The 24,374-nt window shown below is 44.5% G+C and overlaps 1 protein-coding gene across 2 annotated transcripts in view; it reads right to left on the bottom strand.

Moving 5' to 3' along the window:
- The window catches only part of smpd5 (sphingomyelin phosphodiesterase 5), a 72,446-nt gene extending 51,148 nt beyond the window's left edge, over window positions 1–21,298 (bottom strand). Inside the window, exon 1 of one of the 2 annotated variants that reach the window (XM_043690912.2) lies at window positions 21,174–21,298. The gene's annotated coding sequence lies outside the window, so the exon portion shown is untranslated. Of the gene's footprint in view, window positions 1–21,145 lie in introns of both variants that reach the window. The other variant, XM_043690913.2, reaches the window with a different exon arrangement.
- Window positions 21,299–24,374: the final 3,076 nt, after the last annotated feature.

Here is a 24,374-nt window from a genome sequence, read left to right as displayed (position 1 = left end):
TGGCATTCCTCTGTCGGGTTTCCACCGAGGTGAGGATGTTTTAGTGATCTTTTTGAGTGCACGCGCCAGGTGCTGTGGGGTTCATGAAGCTTTGGGAATCTTGGACCAATGCTTGTGTTTTTTTTTCTGTGCTGTGGTGATTGATTGGGAGTTTGTGGACGTGATTTATTTTTGTCCGCCTTTGGTGTGGATCTTTTGGAGCCACCTCCTCCAGCTTTTTGACTCTTCGATTTCCATTTCACGGATCATCACTGGGTGAACTGAGGGGGGTCTCAAATGTGCATGTTTTCTCCCTGTATTAAAATGAGAAGAATTCTGACCAGAGGTTCTTCAAAAAGAAAAGAGAAATGCTGAAATTAAGGTTGTACTAATACTTGGGTCGAGGGGTGAAGTTTCAATGTAAATTGTGCCATGCTGAGAGGGTTTGATATTTAAATATTTTGGTTTGTTAAAATACTGGTTTAGAAAATCCTTTTAAGTAACTGTTTTGCCTTGTTTGAATCAGGATTTCAATTCAGTGTGTTGTGTGGGCTATGTAATAGGGCAGATTTTGTTTTTACACTGAAAGGTTCTTTTAAAACGATCAAACTTGTAACCTCGAAACAGGCTGGGTGCCTGGAGTCCCTGATTGATTTCAAATTCTACACTCTTCTGGATCAGTGGTGCTGGAAGAGCACAGCAATTCAGGCAGCATCCGACCTCGGATGCTGCCTGAATTGCTTGCTCTTCCAGCACCACTGATCCAGAATCTGGTTTCCAGCATCTGCAGTCATTATTTTTACCTCAAATTCTACACTGCCTATTTTAAAAAAGGTAATTGTGTCAGTGGTTGTGCTTTAGCCAGATGAGAGTATTGTATTAAGATGTCTTTGCTTTTTTTTTTAAAAAAAATGCAGAGTTTTCACAAAAAGAGTGCATTTTAAGTTTGTTTTGTTAAGATTTTAAAGAATATCAGAACTTAACACTGAGCTGTTTAAATTCTGTCAATTATTACTAAGACCTCATTGGCCTCATATTGCAAATTAGAAGAATGTTATCTGCATCAAAGCTGTCACTGTAATTCTGAATGTCTTTTTAATATATTCTGCATTTATCTCCCACAAATATTTGAGATTTAAATCTGAACTGAAACTGCCTCTTCAATTGCTAAAGCACAAGAAACATTTTGTAGTTTTCTTGCTGTTCCAGATTTTTAAAATACTTTTCCTGACAGCTTTCACATTAGCAAAGTATTAATTTATTAAAGGAAAATAATTTTTGAATAACCTGAATGGAGTCCCCCAAGGGGTTTGATTTTAGGACCACTGAATGTTGTTCATAATTGACTGAATTGTTTAGGCAGTACAATTTAGATGTTTATGGATTGTATAAAACTTGATAATGTCATAAATGGTGAACAGAGTAACAGACTTCAAGATGACTGAGAATGTTGAAATAGGCAGACACAATTTAGTGTTGTTAAATGTGTGACTGTCTTCATACTGATAACCACCTTGGCAAGGAAAGACAGAAAATGCCAACAGCTAATATCGTCTCTAGAGTTTCTCCATTCACAGGTAAAGCATGCCTTTGGACCAGTACCCACCCCTCTGGAACCTGATCCAACAGATTCAATCAGCTCCTCAGTCAAGAGCATGAAAAGTGAAGAAGCTAACAACAGTGAAGAGGAAGTTCATACACTTTTTGTCAGTGGCCTTCCTACAGATATTAAACCACGAGAACTTTACCTTGTCTTTCGATCATTTAAGTGATATGAAGGTTCACTGATCAAACTAACATCACAACAGCCAGTTGGCTTTGTTACATGTAACAGCAGAGTAGGAGCAGAAGCAGCAAAGAATGCTGTGTTCACCTGGCTGCTGCTGCTGCGGCATGCTCAGATGTGTTGGTATCCTCCATGTGAAGCACCTCCGGAAGGATGGAAGGCCCATCCGTTTTGTTAAGTATTTAACTGTCCTTATCAAAGAATTCCGATTTCTCCATCGAGTGGTGTACAAGGACAGATTGAATTTTGTTTTCAGGTTGGACTTTACTGGAGGGAGATTTTGGAGAACTGACTTGTTTCCACTTGACTTGGAGGGGGTGGAGTGGTCACTAAGCTCTGTGGATTTAAGAACTTTACTGGTGAACTTTGTTTTCCATGTGGGAAGATTCTGCAAATTCTATTTATTATATGGACTAGTAATTTTTGTTGTTATAATCATTGCATGCTGTGTGTCAATAACTTGCTTAAATACTAACTGTCAGAGTTTTATGAAAGCTGGTAGTGTCATCTAGGTGGCTATCCTGGAATGATAAAAGGGAGGAATGTAATATTAAAAGATTAAATTGTACTCTCTCTCTGGAATTAATGTAATATTAAAGGGTAAAAGTACACTGTCTTTGATGGGGACGACAGTCGTGCAGGAATGCAAATGACTCAGACTCCAATTGGATAGTCATTTGCTACTACTTCCCCAACTATTATCAAATTAAACCATCATTCAATCTCTTCCATTTAGAAATGCTTTCTAGCCATCCCCTGAAGCTAGGTATATCACACCTACATTGAGTAATTCTCCAAGACAGTCAGGAAATCATCTGCAAATCGATTGCCCCAGATTAGGGCATTTATATTATGTCAGATGATGATCTCATCCTACCATTCTACCGGAGGTTGTGCGTGCCTTGAGTGGCATGTGACTGTGGGGTGTGGCCAGAGTATCCATAAGCATTGCCAACTGACCTGCATAAAGGGGATTGTTCTGTTTGTTCATGGCCTTACTTTAACTCAATTTCACATGTCTGTGAAGAGGGTCAAAGGGGGCCACCTAGCTTGTACAACCTTTAATAAACTGTTTGCAGAAGTTGGTGTGTGTGAATTGCATCTCGTGTGTGAAACCTTGGGAATAGAACCTAACACTAGGAGGATTGTGTTTGCTGGGCTCCAAGCCACAACATTGGCAGGACAGAGCTAGAACTCATCCCATCCATGTTACTGTGAGTTTTAAAATGAAGTAAAAGAGCTATAGAACCTGAGAATTTTACTTACCTTCATTGTTGCTGCGAGACAATGCCGATAAAAGGAGGATGTTCGCCCGGGCCCGGAGCTGCAACTCAATCCACTGAGGCAGCAGGCTTGCTTACTCACCAGACCTTGGTTGAGAAGCTTGCCAAATCTCACAAGGTCTTTGGGAAGCAGATTGAAATAAAAAATGATGAAAAGCCTGCCCCTATCTATCTCTGCTATGCTGTAAGATCTGGGGGAAAAGGACTGATGAACTTGAGCCACTGGGGTGGAGGCAGAGGCTGACTCATCCAAGAGTCAGATTGATGCCCTGGAAACACAGGTCCGTGGTTTCCTGGATCTGGTGGATGACCTTAAACAGGAGGCAGAAGAAAGAACCTGCACATTGTTGGCATGCCGCAGTTACTTCAACTCCCCCTCCCACTCTGCCAAGCACACATAGGTCCTGGGCTTCCTCCATCACCACTCCCTAACCACCCGACGCCTAGAGGAAAAACGCCTCTTCTTCGGCCTCGGGACCCTCCAACCCATGGCATCAACGTGGATTTCACCAATTTCCTCATTTGTCCTCCCCCCACCTTATCCCAGATCCAACCTTCCAACTCGGCACCACCCACACGACCTGTCCATCTTCCTTCCCACCTATCCGCTTCACCCTCCCCTCTGACCTATCACCATTACCCACCTCCATCTACCTATTGCACGCTCAGCCCCACCCACCTCTCATTTATCTCACCACCCCTTGGCTCATAGCCTCAATCCTGAAGGGCTTTTTGCCCAAAACATTGACTCTCGTGTTTCTCAGATACTGCCTGACCTGCTTTGCTTTTCCAGCATCACACTGTCTACTCTAATTTCCAGCATCTGCAGTCCTCACTTTCACCTAAAGATTGAGCGCCCACAGAGTCACGGCACAAAGGTCATGATTCAGTTCCATTATAAAGACAAACAGCGAGTCTCTGGAAGCTTCCAGAGACCCAGGGAAGGATCAGGGGGCGTTGTGTGAGGGCTCCAAGATCATGTTTTTCTAAGACTTTTCAGAAAAGGAAGTCCTACGGCAGCATCAAGAAGATTCAGAGAGCTTGAGATCCTGTACTCTAAGATATTCAGTGGTGCTTTGGATTAATTATAATGGATCTGTTTCTTTTGACTCACCAGAGAAAGAGGAGCTTTGCGGACATGCTGACTTAAGCCAGACGATTGAAAAGGCACAGATAACAGTTGTTCGGGTTTGACCTTCTTTAGAGAGGACTTGGTGGAGTCTTCTTTTGTTGGTAATAAGCAATGTTAAATTATGCTGGAGATGGATAGAGTATTTACCTTTAATTTCTAAGTCATACCAAGTGATGGGTGATGTATTTACTTTTAACTTACCTGTGTATATTATTAATCTTGCTTTTTCCTAATACATTGCCGGTGTCTGTGGCGCGACTCTAGCTAGTAGGATAAAGAGGGTGGTGGGAATGATTAGCAGGGTTTTGGAATGTTTAGGTGCCACCGTTGAATGGATTGGGGGGGGGGGGGGGGGACACGTAAATTCCTCCAATCAATGCCTTTGGTGCTTCTTTGTTTTTCTGTTTTGGTGTATATAATTTTTACAAGTTTTGTGGATTAGTTTATGTAGTTTGTGCTTATAGACCTTCTTGTACTGAAGCTCAGCAATTCATAATTAGAGTTCTCCCTCTCTGGAGGCTAAATGGTGCTATAGAAGGTTACAGCTCAGGATGTGTTCAAGTGTGTACCCAGAACACTAAGGTAACATCCTAATAAATCTCCTCTGAACTCTCTCCAAAGCTTCCACATCCTTCCTGTGACATGATGACCAGAACTGCATGCAATACTCCAAGTGCGGCCACACCAGAGTTTTGTACAGCTGCAGCATGACCTCATGGCTCTGAAACTCAATCCTTCCACCAATAAAAGCTAACAAACAGTATGCCTTCTTAACAAGAGCTCTCCGCCCCCACCCCAATCTGTCCTATCACCCTCACCTTGACCTTTTTCCACCTATCACATTTCCGACGCCCCTCCCCCCTATCTTTTATCTTAGCCTGCTGGACAAACTTTCCTCATTCCTGAAGAAGGGCTAATGCCCGAAACGTCGATTCTCCTGTTCCCTAGATGCTGCCTGACCTGCTGCGCTTCTCCAGCAACACATTTCCATCTCTGCCTTCTTAACAACCCTATCAACCTGGGTGGCAACTTTCATGAATACAGATCTCCCTGCTCATCTACACTACCAAGAATCTTACCATTAGCCAAGTACTCTCTATTCCTGTTGCTCCTTCCAAAGTGAATGACCTCACTTTTCCACATTAAACTCCATTGCCACCTCTCAGCCCAGCTCTGCAGTTTATCTATGTCCATCTGTAACCGGCAACATCCTTTCACACTGTCGACAACTCCACCAACGTTCGTGTCATTAGTAAAACTACTAACCCATCCTTCTACACCCTCATCCAGTTCATTTATAAAAATGACAAATAGCAGTGGCTAAAAACAGATCCTTGCGGCCCACGACTCATAACTGAACTCCAGGATGAACATTTCCCATCAACCACCACCCTGCGTCTTCTTTCAGATAGAAAATTTAGGATCCAAACTGCTAATTCGCCCTCAATTCCATATTTTGTGCAATAGCCTACCGTGTGGAACTTTATTAAACACCTTACTAAAATCCATATACACCACATTAACCACTTTACCTTCATCCATCTGTTTGGTCACCATCTCAAAGAACTCAGTAAGGTTTGTGAGGCACAACCTACCCTTCATAAAACAGTGTTGACTTATTCCTTCTAGATGATTATAAATCCTATCTCTTACAGCCTTTTCCAACACTTTACCCACAACTGAAGTAAGGCTCACTGGTCTATAATTACCAGGGTTGTCAAGAAGGAGATCACATTAGCTATCCTTCAGTTTTCTGGCACTATTCCTGAAGACAATGACAAAGATCAAAGCCAAAGGCTCTGCAATCTCCTCCCTGGCTTCCTAGGGAATCCCATCCAGCCCAGGGAATATATCTATTTTCACACTTTCCAGAATTGCTAACACCTCCTCCTTGTTAACCTCAATCACATCTAGTTTAGTAGCCTGTATCTCAGTATTGTCCTTGACAACATTGTCTTTTTCCAGTGTGAACACTGACGAAAAATGTTTATTTAGCGCTTCCCCTATCTCCTCGGACTCCCCTCAACTTCCCACTACTATTCTTAATTGAATAAAAGTAAGATTAGGGCCATTCTTTTATTCCTGATATAGCTATAGAAAGCCTTAGGGTTTTCCTTGACCCTATCCAATGACTTCTCATGACCCTTCCTGGCTCTCTCTTTTAGATCTTTCCTGGCTAACCTGTAACTCTCAAGCACCCTAACTGAGCCTTCACTTATCTGAAAGTGAGCATTCTTTTTCCTCTTGACAAGAGATTCAACTCCTTTTGTAAACCACGGCTTCCCCACTTGACCGCTTCCTTCCTGCCCGATAGGCACACACTTATCGAGGATACGCAGTAGCAGTTCCTTGAATAAGCTCCACATTTCAACTGTACCCATCCCCTGCAGTTTCCTTCCCCATCCTATGTATCCTAAATCTTGGCTAATCTCATCATAAATGCCTTTCCCCAGCAATAACTCTTGCCCTGCAGTGTATACCTATCCCTTTCCATCGTTAAAGTAAACATAACGAAATTGTGGTCACTATCACCAAAGTGGTCACCTATCTCCAAAGCTAGCAGTTGGTCCGGTTCATTACCCAGAACCAAATCCAATGTGGCCTCACCCCTTGTTGGTTTGTCTACATATTGTGTCAGGCAGCTCTCCTGAACACATTGGACAAAAACTGACCCATCTAAGGTACTCAAACAATAGTATTTCCAGTCAATATTTGGAAAAATAAAGATTCCCCATAACAACTACCCTGTTTTTCAAGCTCCTTTCTAGAATCACTTTTGCTATCGTTTCCTCTACATCTCTGGAACTATTCGGAGGCCTATAGAAAACTCCCCAACAGGGTGATATCTCCTTTCCTATTTCTAACCTCAGTCCATATTACCTCAGTAGACAAGTCCTCAAACGTCCTTTCTGCCACAGTAATACTGTCCTTGACTAACAATGCTACACCTCCCTCTCTTTTACCATCTTCTGTTCTTACTGAAACATTTAAATCCAGGAATCTGTAACAATCATTCCCATCCCTGCCCTATCCAGGTCTTCACAATGGCCACAATATCGAAATCCCAGGTACCAACCCAAGTTGCAAGTTCACCCACCTTATTTCGGATGCACCTGGTGTTGAAGTAGACACAATTCAAACCACCTTCCTGCTTGCAGTGAACTCTTGCGACCTAGAAACCTCATTTCTGACGTCACTGTTCTTAACATCCTGGACACTGGAACTACAATTTAGGCTCCCATCCTCCTGCTGAATTAATTTCAACCCGCCCAAAGAACATTAGCAAATCTACCCCCCGCCAGGATATTGGTATCCCTCTAGTTCGGGTGAGGACCATCCCATTTGTAGAGGTCCTACCTACCCCAGAATGAGCCCCCATTATCCAGGTATCTGAAGCCCTCCCTCCTACACCATCCCTGTAGCCTCTTTTTCCCTAGTCCTTGCCTCGCTAGCACATGGCACAAGTAATGCACCAGAGATAACAACTCTTTTTGAGCATTAAGTTTCCACCCTAGCTCTCCGAACTTCTGCCTTAAATCCCCGTCCCTTTTCCTAAATATGTCATTGGTGCCTATGTGACCACAACTGGGGACTGCCCCTCCCTCCCCCTCAAAGATCCCAAAACCTCAAACATCAGATGCCTTTGGCATCTGGGAGGCAACACACCAACCATGAGTCTCTCTCACTCCCACAGAACCTCTGACCCCTAACTATGGACTCCCCAATGACTAATGCTCTTCTTCTCTTGCCCCTTCCCTTCTGAGCAACAAGGACAGACTCTGTGCCAGAGACCTGAACTCCATGGCTTACTCCTGGTAAGTCGTCACACCCAACAGTATCCAAAATGGTATACTTGTTATTGAGAGGACGGCCACAGGGGATCCCTGCACTGTCTGCCTGTTCCCTTTCCATCCCGATTGTAACTCATCTGCCTTTTTCTTGTACTTGACTACCTTCCTGTAACTCCTCTCAATAGACCCCTCTACCTCTCGAATGATCCAAAGTTCATCCAGCTCCAGTTCCCTAACATGGTTTGAGGAATCAGAGTTGGATACACTTCCCACAAAGGAAGTCAGCAGGGACCCTTACCTCCCACATTGTGCAGGAGGAACATTAAACTGTCCTAACCTCCATTCTATTCTAAATTGGTGGTATGTGACTTCCCACTGAGTTTTATAAGGAGCTTAAGTATACTGTCAGGACCGATGGTGATTCACAAAGTCGTGACCTCTTCCTGCCATCTTCGAGAGGCAAACATCTCTCTTATCCTTAAAAAAGGAAAGACCCCAGAGGACTGTGCTTCCTATAGGCCCATCTCATTCCTGAATGTTGATATCAAAATCCTATTTAAAGAGTCTTGCACTAAGACTAGAACCTGTGCTGCCCTCCATCATTGAGGACCAGAGGGTTTTTATAAAAGGCTGCAGATCATCGAATAATGTCAGGTGGTTACTTAATATGATCAAAGTGAGATGTTAAAGGATTAACTTGTTCTGCTGACATGTAAGAAATGTATGTCATGGTGGGGGGGGGGGGGGGGGGGAGGGAAGTTGGGGGATTTATGTCTTGCAGTCAGGATGTGTCAATATAATTACACTCTCACACTGTTTGAAGAAATAACCAAACAAACACTATTTCTGGAAATAATTGAATTACTTTATTTTTGGATAGCATGCGACTATGGGGAAGTGGCAGCGGGTTGTGTCTTATGTGCATGACTGACTGTTGATGTCATACCCTGTTTAAAAGGGAGATCTGTTTCCTTGTTCAGGAGCCTCACTTGACGTGCTCGGCAAGCATCGTGAAGGGTGTTAAATGATCCTCCAAAGCTTGTACTTGCTTAATAAATTTGGCTGTTCACAGAATTTGGTGCATTGCTGTTGCATCAAGTGTGTAAGAATCTTAAGAAAAAGAACCTAACAACTTTGTCAACAATGATTGGCACAGGGATTAGTGATCTCTTTAGATGCAGGGAAGGCATTTGACTGGGTTGACTGGCCATATCTTCTTTTACACTTTAAAGTGGTTTGGCTTGGTCAAGGTCTTTAGCAGATGGATAAATGTTTTGTATAGTGACAGTCTTGCCTCTGTCCTCACCAATGGTGTGCGGTCAAGCAATTTCAGTATTTTTAGGAGCAGTTGACAGGGCTGTCCATTATCACTGTTGCTTTTCACATTGATGATTGCACTGCTGGAAGAGGCAATACGTAGGGATCCCAGTATATCTGCTCCAGAAATGGGGACAAGTCACACAACATCACATGCAGATGATGTTCTTGTCTTATCAAACCTAACAGTTCTGGTGCGTCATCTGATACAATGCATTAATTCGTTTGGCAGCTTTTCTGGTTACAAAATCATCTTTGTGAAATCAGAGGCCATGCCCTTGGGAGGTCTCCCGAAAATGCCTGGTCCTGAGGATGAATCTCTATTTCCCTTTAGATGGTCACAGGAGGGATTTCTCTACTTAGGTATATTTATTACTCCTGTCTTTGATCAGCTATTTAAAAATAAATTTTACCCATTTATTCAACAGAATCAAACAAGACCAAAGATGGGAGGTGCTTCCAGACTCTTGGTTAGGTTGGATAGTCCTTGTTAAAATGAACATTCTCCCCCATCTGCTGTATCCTATGCGAATGCTTTCTCTGTTTTTTACTAAGCAAACATTTAGAAGACTGAATGGTTGGTTCAGTTCCCTAATCTGGTATCACAAGCGACATCTTATTAAACTGCACCTACCCCAGAGACTGGGAGGAATGGATCTCCCAGATATGAAAAACTATTAATTAAGCTCATTGCTATCTTATGTGAATGACTGGGCCCAGGGTGACCCTCACTCACTGTAGTTGGACATTGAAGCATTTCAGGTGAGATGCACCCTTACTAGCTTGCTGTTCTTGGACAAAATGAGGACAGTTAAGGAATATTTCCATAGCTTAATTGTTATTAATCCTATTAAAGCGTGGAAGGCATTACGTCAGAATGGGGGCAATATTGCTAAAACCTTTTTTTTAAAATACACCCACAGTTAGTATGTAGGTTTTCGGCTGGGGATGATGGACTCTGGGTTTAAACTATGGGCAGCTAGAGGCATGTCTTCCCTGGGTGACTTAAGGGGGCTACACTGATTTTTGTTTATTGAAAAAGATTTTTTATTTCTGATAAAGTTATAAAATTACAATAAAAATAGTATAACAATCCTATATTGTAACAATAATAAATTAACTACTACTCTACAAAACAAATCAAAGAAAAAAATCTACCCAAACTACAATTCAATAAATAATTAAAACAGAATAAATTAATTTAAAGTTAAATTAAATTACACGACTCAGCACAACCCCATTGGGAGCATCTGTTAGCCTACCCGTATTTATTCAGGATTCTTCCTCGCTGGCTACGAGGCCCGCCAGACCCAGTCCTCGTGGCTATACAAAGGACCTAATCAATATAGCCGACAAGTCTGCATCTATATAGTTCAGAAAGGGCCGCCACTCTTATAAAAAAGTTCCGTTTTCTGATGCACCACACTTGTAAGGAAGTTTAGCAGGATATGTTCCATAACTAACCTGCGCCATTCCGACAGGCCAAGGGGATTTTCCGAGATCCAGCTCATCAGAATATTCTTCCTTGTACAATACGTAAGAATATTAAAGTTTCTTCCCATGCTCATCTAAAGAAGGCAGATTCAGCAGGCCCAAGATAACGAATCTACCTTGACTTTGGTTCCCAAGATCCCTTCTAAAACATTTGCTATAGCACCCCAATATCTACTCTGACAGTAAACCAACAGAAAAGGAGACTTTCCCCCTTGTCCACAGGGGGCTGTCATGCTACCCACTAACACCTCTAAAATGTTAAAAGTTTAATTTGTTCTGCTGACATGTAAGAAATTGGACTTTCTTGGGATGTATTTTTCTGTCTTGGAGGCAAGACGTGACAATCTAATTATATTCTGCAAATGCTGTTTCAAGGAATAACCTAAATCACACACAGTTTTAAAGAATAACCTAATCATAAGATATAGGAGTGGGAGTAAGGCCATTCGGCCCATCAATTCCACTCTGCCATTATTCATGGCTGACGGGCATTTCAACTCCACTTACCCGCACTCTCCCTGTAGACGTTAATTCCTTGCGAGATCAAGACTTTATCAATCTTTGCCTTGAAGACATTTAATGTCCCAGCCTCCACTGTGCTCTATGGCAACAAATTCCACAGGCCCACCATTCTGGCTGAAGAAATGTCGCATGTCCGTTTCAAAATGACCCTCTCTAATTCGAAGGCTGTGCCCACTGGTCCTAGTCTCCCTGTCTAACAGTAACAACTTCCCAGCATCCACCCTTTCTCAGCCTTGCATTACCTTGTAAGTTTCTATTAGATCTCCCCTCAACCTTCTAAATTCTAATGAATACAATCCCAGGATCCGTCCATCGTATGTTAGGCAATGATTAATCACAGTCTACATTAATCACACACTGTCTTAAGGAATAATCTAATCTCTCACTTTTTGGGTTGCATATGACTATGGGAGGTGGCGCGGGAGTGGCTAGGGGTTGGCCTGTGGGCATTACTGACTGATGTAAAATCGTGCCTAAAGGAATAACTGGTCTCTTTGTTCAGAGAGTCTCACTTGACATGCTCCACAAGCATTGTGAAGTGTGTTAAGTAATCCTCCAAAAGCTGGTACTTGCTGAAATAAATTGTGGCTGTTCACAGAAGTTAGCACATTGCATTTGCATCAAGGATATAAGAACCTAACATTTGGTGGCAGCAGTGAGATTTCAACATATACAGACCTTCTAGACAGACTGAGTAAGTGATCACGTGCGTGATGGGAACGCGAGACAGATGGTCCCACTTGGTAAGATTTACCTTGATCTTACTCACTAACTTATCACTCAGTTGACCCCTCGTCCTCTAGGACTCTGTAGTGACAGGAAATCTCGGAGGTAACCTTTGCACTTCTACGCTGAGTTTGTCCCAGGGAGATTAGAGTACCCCTGGAATTTGGGGTTTAAGAGTCCTCTAATAGCGGGATTTGAGGCCCCAGAACATAGTACATAAGATAAATCATAATTACTTGTCTGTCTCAGTAATCTAAGACAGAGTGATTGAGAAGGGAAATCCCCCATGTGAAAGTCAGGACGCTGAAGTGCATATGGAGACTGAAAACACTGGACTAGTATATAGAGATAAGTTTGGAAATCGAGACTTAAAAATGGGATAAACATTGGACAAGTCAGGTGTTGGAATCTCTTTGCATTGGTTATGCCAGGATGACTCCCAAAATGAGGAATGGTTCAGGCGTCGGTCAGGATGTTTAAATAAAAAAAATTGAGAAATGCAATTTGGCCACTCAGAGCAACTTGAGATATAGATAAATGTTTAAAAGCAGAGGTGGCAATTTGGAAACGTAATATGGGGACTAAATGGAAAACTTTAATATCCACGTGGAGAAAGACTGCTGAGGAAATAACAAACAAATCTAAACAGGCCAGCTAGGAGAATAACGGACATTAAAGAGGGATTAGAGTGTGTGATCATGACAGAAATCCTAAGTCTTGGGTGGTGCTGAAGAGTCAGTGTGAAGATTAATGACATGAGTAGAGAAAAACAAAATAGGAAAAATTGAGAAAGGAGAGACAAAATAAGGAATCAGGGTTGAAATGCCAAGCCAGACTATCAGGTGGGAATAAAATGGAGGTTCCTCCTAACATAGGTAAAAACAATGACTGCAGATGCTGGAAACCAGATTCTGGCTTAGTGGTGAGCCTGAAGGATGGAGAGATGGCTCTCTGCCTGTATTCCTGATGAAGGGCTCTTCCAGCACCACTAATCCAGTTCCTCCTAACTGGTCTGGTCTGCCAATAATGCTTCAAAATAATGACATCGATAACCAGCTATGGTCACAAAAGGGATTTCTGACCTCCTCAGGGAGGCCTATTCAGAACTGACAACATATTCAAAACCTCCTCCCTATGCAATTGGCCATAATCAAAACGTGCTCCGCGAGTCATGGACAATATGGACATCAGCACTGGCAATGCCAGAGCTGATCGAGCTGTCAAACACGAGACGGATACCTCTGTGTCCTCTGTGAACTGGCAGGCGCTAAATTGATCATCTGCCTCGAAAACAACAGGCATGCCAGGTAGTCACTGTGCACCATTTTAGAGGGGGATGCCCTGACTCAGATAATCAAATTTGGATGACGCATGGGTGTTCGCACTATGCATCAAAAGGCCTGTGGATCACTCCAGTTGGCCAAGTGTGTGCACCTGATGCTTTGTAATACTTATTTACTGTCTTCATACTTAAACCCATCTTGACGAAGGAGGAAAGAGAGAGGAAATGCAAAGAAAGTTTCAGCAGCTAACATTGTCTCTAAAGTTTCTCCATTCGCAGGTAAAGCATGCCTTTGGACCACTGCCTGCCCCTCCATAATGTGATCCAAGTTCCACTCCACTTACCCAGCACCCTGGAAATGTTATCCACTGCACACTCAGTGCCAAGTCACATTCCTGGGAACCTTGCTCAGCACTTCCAATAGACAACTGACCCCAGAACATATTGCACCCATTCTGGCAACCCCCCACCCCCCCCCTCCTCTCCCAGCCTGCCCGGAGTTGGGGGACAACAGATTTAATCAGCTCCCAGTCATAAGCACGAAAAGTGACGAACCTAACAACAATGAAGAGGAGGTCTGTATGTTTTTTGTCAGTGGCCTCCCTATGGATATTAAACCATGTGGGCTTTATCTTCTCTTTTGATCATTTAAGGGATATCAAGGTTCACTGATCAAGCTAACATCAAAACTGCCAGTTGGCTTTGTTACATTTGACTGCAGAGCCGGAGCAGAAACAGCAAAGAATGCATTAAACGGCATTCGATGTGATCCTGAAAATCCTCAGACTGTCTGGTTGGAATTTGCAAAAGGTGAACATGAGGATGGCCAAGCGCAAACTGATGGCAACACCCAACCCACAAACATAAACCCTGCCTTGGGAGCAGACTTCATTGCATGGGACTCCTGTGACCTTGCAGGAACAGCACTGATCTCTGCATCTCTAAAGGCCTGGGCTTCCTATACGCTATATACATCAGAACTGACCCCTGTCAGATTGGATTTTGTTTTCAGGTTGGACTTTGAGATTTTGGATAACTGGCTCGTTTCCACTCAACTAGGAGGGGGTGGTGAAGTGGTCACTAAGGACTGTGGATTTAAAGAACTTTACTGGTGAACACTTTTTTCCCCCACATAGGATCCCAGGATCCTATCTACTGCATGGACTAGTAATCCTTGTTATAATCATCGTATGTTGTGCGTCACTAACTTGCTTAAATACTGGCTGTCAAATTATTATGAATAAGCTGGTAGTGCATTTTAGTTGGTTATCATGGAATAAAAGGAGGTAATGAGATGTTAACGGCTTAATTTGTTCTGCTGACATGTACGAAATTGGATGTCCTGGGGGGTCTGTCTTGCAGGCAGGATGTGACAATCTAATCATACTTTAAATGCTGCTACTGGAAATAATCCAATCACTTTACATGGTCTTTGGGTTGCATGGGACTATGGGGGAGTGGCTGGGGGTTGTCTTGTGGCATTACTGTGATGTAAAATCTTGTATAATGGAAGGACTGGTCCCTTTCTTCAGAGAGCCTCGCATGACATGCGCCGCAAGCATTGCAAAGAGTGTTAAGTGATCCTCCAAAAGCTGGTACTTGCTGAAATAAATAGTTGCTGTTCAGAAGGTAGCGTACTGTAGTTGCATCAAGCATGTAAGAATCTCAAGAAAAAAAACACCTAACACCGCCATGGCTCCTTCTAGGTGAAGCTGCGCCCCCAAACCCATGCAAAACAAAAGGTAAAGAGTATATATAAACAAGGAAATTAGAAGTGGGCATTCAACCCATCCTACCCATACAATCAACCCCAGTTATTACTGGTTAAAAAAAAAACACCCCAAACCAAGAGAAAAAAAAGGTGAATAATAAAAATAAGAGGGGAAAGAAGAAAACACCATATTTTAAAAAGAGACAAAACCTGCTAAACAAAGTAAACAGAGAAAACAATGGAAATATTATTGTCCATACTACTTGAACCAGCTAGTCTATTTTAAAAAGTGTTCAGGGAATCCTTTGCCTTTTCTGATGAATCAAATATATGCAAGGACCCTCTGTAGCTGAAACGCAACACTGCCGGGTACCTTACAGAGTACTGAAAATTCAAGTCTCTCAGCCTCTTCTTTATTTCAAAGGTCTTCCTCTTGCAAACCACAGCTGCAGAAAAGTCCTGAAAGAACATAATTTTTGATTTCTCGTAGATCGTGCCTGTGGGTCCTACCCGAGCTTTATGTAAGCTTTCAGTACCATTTGCTTGTCGCTATAATACTGGAATTAAACTAGGACCAGCTGGTCTGATCCACGCCCGTGCACAGCAACCCGGTGAGCTTGCTCGACTCGCACCTGGCCCGCCTTGGCTTCCACTCCCAAGAACTATGGGCGCCATTGCTCAATGAAGCTGACTGGCTGATGCACTTCCTCGCGTTCCGGCAGTCGAATAACACAGACATTCTTCCCTTGACCTTGATTGGAGGTCATTAACCTGTTCCACTAAGGCCCACGCCTCTTTCTCCAGGGCCTGAATCTGTACTACCAAGGATTCTGCTGTGGTTTCCGATGCTACGGCCTGCTGGTCAACCTCCTCCATGCACTGCCTGAGATGCTGGATCTCCTGCTCATGCTTTTGCAGCATGGCCGAGATCGATTCCAGCCTAGTCCGGGTCTCCTCCATTGTTGATTCGATCTTCTCTCGGAGTTTAACAGACTCCGAAGCCAGTCTCTGCTGAGTAGGGTAGTTCACAGGAGCTTCTGCAGAGCTCGGCGCTGCGGCTGTGGGCAACTCTGTTTCTGCAGGGGTGTGCCCTGTGTTGCAATCCATGCAGCCCTGATCGCTAAAAAATAATACAGAGATTCTGGGGACTTTAAATTGCCAATTTTTACAAAAACAGCTCATATGGGGAGGGTAAAAGCACCACTTTGCCTGGGTTGTGGTGCAGAACCCAGCAAGGCAGATCGCTGCCACCTTGGATTCCCCCGTACAGATGTCTTTTGACCAGTTATCTCAGAAATAAAAGTGTTACTCCGGAAGGGACCTCTTTCATTTTCTTTCAAATTAGAAATTTCATACAAAAAAAAGAGACCACACTTCTAACTGATTCTTATAGAAAACACAGAAGAGGATGCAGAGTGCTGAGAATACACTTTCTATAAGCAACGTCTCTCACCCATTGGGAGGGTCCCTCAGATGAGTCCGAATGGCTCTAAGATATGGGAGAGGGAGCTGGACATTGAGATTTCTTTTGGAGGTATTGGGGAAAGTCTGGAAGATGAAAGGAGGATCTCAATTTGCAACAGGACCCATGCCTTGCAACTGGAAATTCTCCATAGGGTCCACTTGGCTCCAGACCGCCTTTCAAAATTTAAAGCAGGAGTATTTCCAATGAGTCCTAAATGCAAAATGAGTATGGGTACACTCACTCGTTGTCTCTAGTCCTGCAACAGGCATACTGAAGTGCCGTGGTAGACAAAATAGAGATGGTCTTGGCGTCAGAGGTAGAAATGGACCTGTTATCTCTTCTTCTTGGCCTTGTTAACCCACTTCCATTTGCCACGCACAAAAAGAAAAGCTTTTCAGTACCCTCATTCTGTGGGGTGTCTGAAAATCCCACATGGCTGTAAAAGCTAGTCATGGAACACATACCTTTGGATTTTCTTACAAGCATGGCGCACCACAAAACTGAGAACTTTAATAAGACGCGGTGGCCCATCGTGGTCTACTTGGGTAGAAATTTGTCTGCTGTACTAAGAGGAGCCTTTATATAGCCATGGAGAAAGTGAGGACTGCAGATGCTGGAGATCAGAGCTGAAAAATGTGTTGCTGGAAAAGCGCAGCAGGTCAGGCAGCATCCAAGGAGCAGGAGAATCGACGTTTCGGGCATAAGCCCTTCTTTAGGAATGAATTCTTCAGGATTCCTGAAGAAGGGCTTATGCCTGAAACGTCAATTTTCCAGCTCCTTGGATGCTGCCTGACCTGCTGCGCTTTTCCAGCAACACATTTTTCAGCTTTATATAGCCATGACGATTCTGTTTAATAAATTCAGCATCCAGACAGGAGGAACTACTAACGCATGAATTAGGTATAAATTTATGTTCTCTATGGTCGAGGACTATTACTTTGCATTGTTGAGCTGTATTGTTATTACTGTCATTACTATTATTATTAGTTGGTTGTCAGTTATTAGTTATTTATGTAATTAGTGGGTTTCTTTGTATTGTTTCAAACTATTTTGTTTATTAATTTCTTGGATATTACAACAAATATTTTTTACAATAAAAAGAAACAGACAATGCTCACAGCAAACTGGCCAGCCTTCAGGACAACATTGTACAAACTTGTCATGGCAACCACTGCAAGACGTGTCAGGGTGTTGTGGTGTAAAATTATGTCCCAATACATGTGTGAATCATAATGTAACACATGTATTGGACCAAGCAGTGGAATGTGGTGAAACGGTTAAAAATTATGTCCCAATACATGTGTGAATCTAACCGGAATGGAGGTGTTGCTTAGTCCCGTGTGAATCTTATTACACACCTCCCCGTGTGAATCTTCTTATCTGTATGTAACCAGAATGGAATGTGTTTTTTAGCCTTGCTCTGCTGTTCACATGAATGTTTATATCTGGAAAAGAGTATATCAGCTGGAAAAGTCTCCAGTTCGGAGAGTCTGCTCCGGGGTTACGTTTAACCGCCGAGCGTGGGTTGTTGGCAACCGCTCTACGAGAACTGACGGCTCCCAGTTCCGGTAACATGTAGAGTGAGTATAAGCCAGACCCGTTGTAAGTATGAGACCTGGTTGTGGCGACGCTGCGGGGAATAAAATGCTCATATTCTAGCAGACTCGCCTCTTGGTCGTTTGTTCTGTGTCAGACTACTCTCCTACGAACCTGACCTTGAGAATTTTTTAAAACAGGTGTCAACACGGATACTACCATTACATGTGGGGACATCACCGACCAAGTACACGGCAGAGACAATGTTGTCTGAGTCACCTGAGTATATCTCATAAGCTGCAGTCAAGGATGCCCCAAGGCATGGTACATTGTTGAGACAAAGGGGATGCTACGACAACGGATAAATGGACACCATAAAACAATTGTCAGATAGAAATGTTCCCTCCCAGTTGGGAAACACTTCAGCGGTCAGGGACAGTCGCCCTCTAATCTTTGGGTGACCGTCCTCTCGGAGAAAGTGAGGACTGCAGATGCTGGAGATCAGAGCTGAAAATGTGTTGCTGTCCATCTTCCGCAGCTACACTAGCACCAACCCCCACCTTTTACTCCGCTACATCGATGACTGTTTCGGCGCTGCCTCGTGCTCCCACAAGGAGGTTGAACAGTTCATCCACTTTACCAACACCGTCCACCCCAACCTCAAATTTACCTGGACCGCCTCAGACTCCTACCTCCCCTTCCTAGACCTTTCCATTTCTATCTCGGGTGGCCGAATCAACACAGACATTTACTATAAACCGACCGACCCCCCACAGCTACCTAGACTACACCTCCTCCCACCCTGCCCCCTGTAAAAATGCCATCCCATATTCCCAATTCCTTTGTCTCCGCCGCATCTGCTCCAGTACCGTACAACCCAGATTGGGTTCAAAGACCGCAATATTCCCCCAGACGTAATCGACGATGCCCTCCACCGCATCTCCTCCACTTCCTGCTCCTCTGCCCTTGAGCCCCGCCCCTCCAATCGCCACCAGGACAGAACCCCATTGGTCCTCACCTACCACCCCACCAACCTCCATATACATCGTATCATCCATCGTCATTTCCGCCACCTCCAAACGGACCCCACCACCAGGGATATATTTCCCTCCCCTATCAGTGTTCCGAAAAGACCACTCCCTCCGTGACTCCCCAGTCAGGTCCACACCCCCCACCAACCCAGCCTCCACTCCCGGCACATTCCCCTGCAACCGCAAGAAATGCAAAACTTGCACCCACACCTCCCCCCTTACTTCCCTCCAAGGCCCCAAGGGATACTTCCATATCCGCCACAAATTCACCTGCACCTCCACACACATCATCTATTGCATCCGCCGCACCCGATGTGGCCTCCTCTGTATTGGGGAGACAGGCCGCCTACTTGCCGAACGTTTCAGAGAACACCTCTGGGACACCCGGACCAACCAACCCAACCACCCCATGGCTCAACACTTCAACTCCCCCTCCCACTCCACCAAGGACATGCAGGTCCTTGGACTCCTCCATCGCCAGACCATAGCAACACGACGGTTGGAGGAAGAGCACCTCATCTTCCGCCTAGGAACCCTCCAACCACAAGGGATAAACTCAGATTTCTCCAGTTTCCTCATTTCCCTTCCCCCCCCCCCCTTGCCTCAGTCAAATCCCTCGAACTCAGCACCGCCTTCCTAACCTGCAATCTTCTTCCTGACCTCTCCACCCCCACCCCCACTCCAGCCTATCACCCTCACCTTGACCTCCTTCCACCTATCGCATTTCCAACGCCCCTCCCCCAAGTCCCTCCTACCTACCTTTTATCTTAGCCTGCTTGGCACACTTTCCTCATTCCTGAAGAAGAGCTCATGACCAAAATGTCGATTCTTCTGCTCCTTGGATGCTGTCTGACCTGCTACGCTTTTCCAGCAACACATTTTCAGCTCTGACAGTCCTCTAGGGCCAACTTTGGGATATGCTACAACTCAGAATGGCCGAGCAGAGGCGGATAGCCCATCTAAACACATGAGGACGGCCTCAACCCATGAGGATGGATTCATGTTGCAATCCAGGTGATCCCACTACACTACACTAACAAACACACTTACACAATCACACACTGACACAGAACCTCTATCATACACTTACACACACACTCAGGCACACACACACACGCTCCTTACCACCACCACCCCCTTCCAAAATAACCTGTTGGACTATAACCTGGTGTTGAGAGATTTTTAACTTTGTCCACCCCAGTCCAACACCGGCAACCTGATTTTTCAGTACAATTTGCAGATCTCACAATTCCAGCCCACTCTCCCTTCTTTTAGTCAGGTCCAGTCACCCAGAGAGTAAAGACTATACTGTAATAAAGATTATGCAACTGAGTCACCTTCCTTCAGTAAGCCCAATCAGCCATCCTTCGTCTAAACTTCAATCTGTAAGGACAGTACTCAGAGTCCAGAGGCCTTAAGCAGGTCTCTATTCTTGATACTCTTTGCTGTGTCTAAGAAACGCACAGGTACATGACAATCTCTGAATTTAGTAAAGAACTAAAAAATAACAATTTTTTAAAAAACACATATTCCAGAAAACTAATGGTTGAGAAGCTTAAATCAGTAATGAAATATATGGGCTTGGCCAAGTTTATTTATCGATTGCCCTCATCACTTTAACTTAAACAGGTATATGAATAGGAAGGGTTTGGAGGGATATGGGCTGGGTGCTGGCAGGTGGGACTAGATTGGTTTGGGATATCTGATCGGCATGGACGGGTTGGACCGAAAGGTCTGTTTCCGTGCTGTACATCTCTGACTGTATGACTCATTCCCCATGTAAACCGATTTCCTTCCATCCTTAAATGGACAATTAAAGACCTTTCTTTAAAAAAAAAGGGGGGACAGGCACATCCCATCAAAGACTTGACAAGTCGAGAAGCACAACGGCAAGATTCGCTCAGGCGTTAAAGCGACAAATTACGACCGAATTTAATAATATAATCCACATCATTTGATTTATCACATCAGGCAGAAAAGAGTAAAACAGATACAGTACACCACTCGGAGTCACGGATGGAAAGCACAGGACTGAAAGGTTGAGCACGCCCATAGGAACCGGTGTGAAGGGGAGAGCCAACATTGCTCACTTGATTAGACTGAGGGGCAGGACCTCACCTGCAGCCGCGTATCCATCGCAGGACGAGAGCGGTGGTCTCCACAGCGTAGAAACACACAAGCGGCTCCTATCCTCTTCACCTGGAAGCGACACGGCCGGACGAGAGGAAACTCCTGGAATTTCCCCTCCTCCGCCTCAATCAACTAGACATCACCTGCCCTCCGCGCAAGCGTACTCCCATCCACACAACACCACCTGCCGGCCCACCTGACATCATCGCGTACGAACGTAGTCCCGCCCCCCGCCAGGTGCGGTCCCGAAAGGGTGGAGTGACCGTTGGGATTTGCGCGCGCTAATCCAAGCAGCTCGAGGCAAAATTTGTATTTTTTTTTGCCCGGGTGTGGGTCACCCAGTGCTTTTACGAAGATCTGTTTCCGTATTTATATTTCTTACGTTTATCACTTCCATTTTGTGTTTTTGTTTCGGCTTCTTTAGAGAACGGAGATACAAAATATTTTCAAAAAAGTAGTCAGGGAAAGGATTGTCAGTTCTCCGTGGACAACTAAGTTTTGCTTTCTTATTCTCGAGTGGAAGAATTGTTTAAAAAGGTTGGCATTTATGATTGATGCCTCGCCGCCCTGTAAAACAGAACAATATATCCAACTACGTCATGTAGCTGAGTGTCAACCGCCTTGATGTGGGATTAGTTTCAAATATAGACGTATTCCTGATGAAGGGCTTTTGCCCGAAACGTCGATTTCACTGCTCCTCGGATGCTGCCTGAATTGCTGTGCTCTTCCAGCACCACTGATCCAGAATCTGGTTTCCAGCATCTGCAGTCATTGTCTTTACCTTCAGATATAGACGTGGCAGCTAAGTACAGAATATTTCCTTCCCCAAAGAAACATTTGCAAGCGAGTTGAGGTTTTACAACAATCTGGCATTTCTTTGGTCACTTTTATCTATTCAGCTTTTCAACTCTCAATTTGCCATGCCTGGATTGGAACATGACTTACTTCTGAAGACTCGAAGTTGAAGCTCCACTAAACTCTACACAATCTAATGATGTCAAATAGGTGAAGAAAGGAGTGTCCCTGTTGCATCATCTCTGATTCCTGATAGTCTTTATAATTATGTTAACTAGTCAGTGTAGCTTGTACCAGTTGCTTTCATATAATAAGTCTTGTTCTGTCAGGCACCTCTTTAATGTGGATTGTTTTCAAGACATCACTAATCCCCCCTCCCCACCCCACCCCACCCCAAATTTCCATGTATTTCTCCACAGTCAAAACTTGTGTGGCACTATTACTGTGCTAAATAGGGCAGACTTCAATCAGATCTAAAAACACAAGGCTGGGTATCCCTGAAACTCTGTGGGCCATCAGCAGCAGCAGAATTGTAACCCAGTATGATCTACAACCTCATGACCTGGCATATCCCCCATTCAACCATTAATATCAAGCCAGGTAATCAATGCTGGTTCAATGGAGAATGCAGGAAGGCATGCCAGGATCACCACCAGGCTCACTTAAAGGTAAAGTGTTAACCTGGTGAAGCTACCAGATAGTACTGCTTGCCAAACAGCAAATGCAGCAAGTGACAGATAAGCGATTCCACCACTAACTGCTCAGATCTCAGCTCTGCAGTTCTGAACCTGTGAATGATGGTGACAATCAAACAACTCACTGGATGAGTAGGTTCCATAAATATGCCCGTCCTCACTGATGGAAGAGCCCAGCACATCAGTGCAAAAAATAAGGCTGAAGCTTTTGCAGCAATCTTCAGCCAGAAGTGCCGAGTGGATGATCCAACTTGTCCTACTCCAATGGCCCCCAGCATTACAGATACCAGCCTTCAGCCAATTCGGTTCACTCCATGTGATATCAAGAAATGGATGGAGACACTGGATACTGCAAAGGCTACAGGCTGTGACAACATTTCAGCAATAGGATTGAAGATTTATGCTTCAGAACCTGCCGCACATTGAGCCAAGCTGTTCCAGTACTGTTAAAACAGGAGCATTTATTTGACCTTGTGGAAAATTTCCCAGGTATGTCCTGTGTACAAAAAAGGACAAATCCAACCCGACCAATTACTGCCCAATCAGTCTACTTTCAATCATCAGTAAAGTGATGGGAGGTGTCATTAACAGTACGACCAAGTAGCACCTGCTCAGCAATAACCTGCTTGGTGGTTCCAGTTTGTGATTCAGAGCTGAAAATGTGTTGCTGGAAAAGTGCAGCAGGTCAGGCAGCATCCAAGGAACAGGAGAATCGACGTTTCGGGCATAAGCCCTTCTTCAGGAATGAGGAAAGTGTGTCCAGCAGGCTAAGATAAAAGGTAGGGCGGAGGGACTTAGGGGAGGGGCGTTGGAAATGCGATAGGTGGAAGGAGGTCAAGGTGAGGGTGATAGGCTGGAGTAGGGTGGGGGCAGAGTCAGGAAGAAGATTGCAAGTTAGGAAGGCGGTGCTGAGTTCGAGGGATTTGACTGAGACAAGGTGGGGGGAGGGGAAATGAGGAAACTGGAGAAATCTGAGTTTATCCCTTGTAGTTGGAGGGTTCCGAGGCAGAAGATGAGGTGCTCTTCCTCCAACCGTCGTGTTGCTATGGTCTGGCGATGGAGGAGTCCAAGGACCTGCATGTCCTTGGTGGAGTGGGAGGGGGAGTTGAAGTGTTGAGCCACGGGGTGGTTGGGTTGGTTGGTCCGGGTGTCCCAGAGGTGTTCTCTGAAACGTTCGGCAAGTAGGCGGCTTGTCTCCCCAATATAGAGGAGGCCACATCGGGTGCAGCGGATGCAATAGATGATGTGTGTGGAGGTGCAGGTGAATTTGTGGCGGATGTGGAAGTATCCCTTGGGGCCTTGGAGGAAAGTAAGGGGGGGGAGGTGTGGGCGCAAGTTTTGCATTTCTTGTGGTTGCAGGGGAATGTGCCGGGAGTGGAGGTTGGGTTGGTGGGGGGTGTGGATCTGACAAGGGAGTCACGGAGGGAGTGGGATGTGGGATGAGGTGTAGGGGGTGGGGAGATTTGAAAGTTAGTGAATCTATTTTAAGGCTTTATGGTTATAGACTTTCGAGGCAGAAGATGAGGTGTTCTTCCTCCATTTTGCATGTGGTCTTATTTTGACAGTGGAGGAGGCCAGCACGGAAATGTCAGCAGGGGAGCCAGAGGAGGATATCACCCAAATCTTGTTAAGCATAGACTGTTTCAGTATCTGAGGAATTTTGAACGGTGCTGAATATTGTGCAATCATTGATGAACAC

Source organism: Chiloscyllium plagiosum, unplaced genomic scaffold (genome assembly GCF_037043375.1).
Source record: "Chiloscyllium plagiosum isolate Xiang-an unplaced genomic scaffold, Cpla_swu_hap1 HiC_scaffold_5, whole genome shotgun sequence".
Classification (NCBI taxonomy): domain Eukaryota; kingdom Metazoa; phylum Chordata; class Chondrichthyes; order Orectolobiformes; family Hemiscylliidae; genus Chiloscyllium; species Chiloscyllium plagiosum.
Note: the sequence above shows the minus strand (reverse complement) of the source record. Positions and strands in the feature narration are given on the sequence as shown.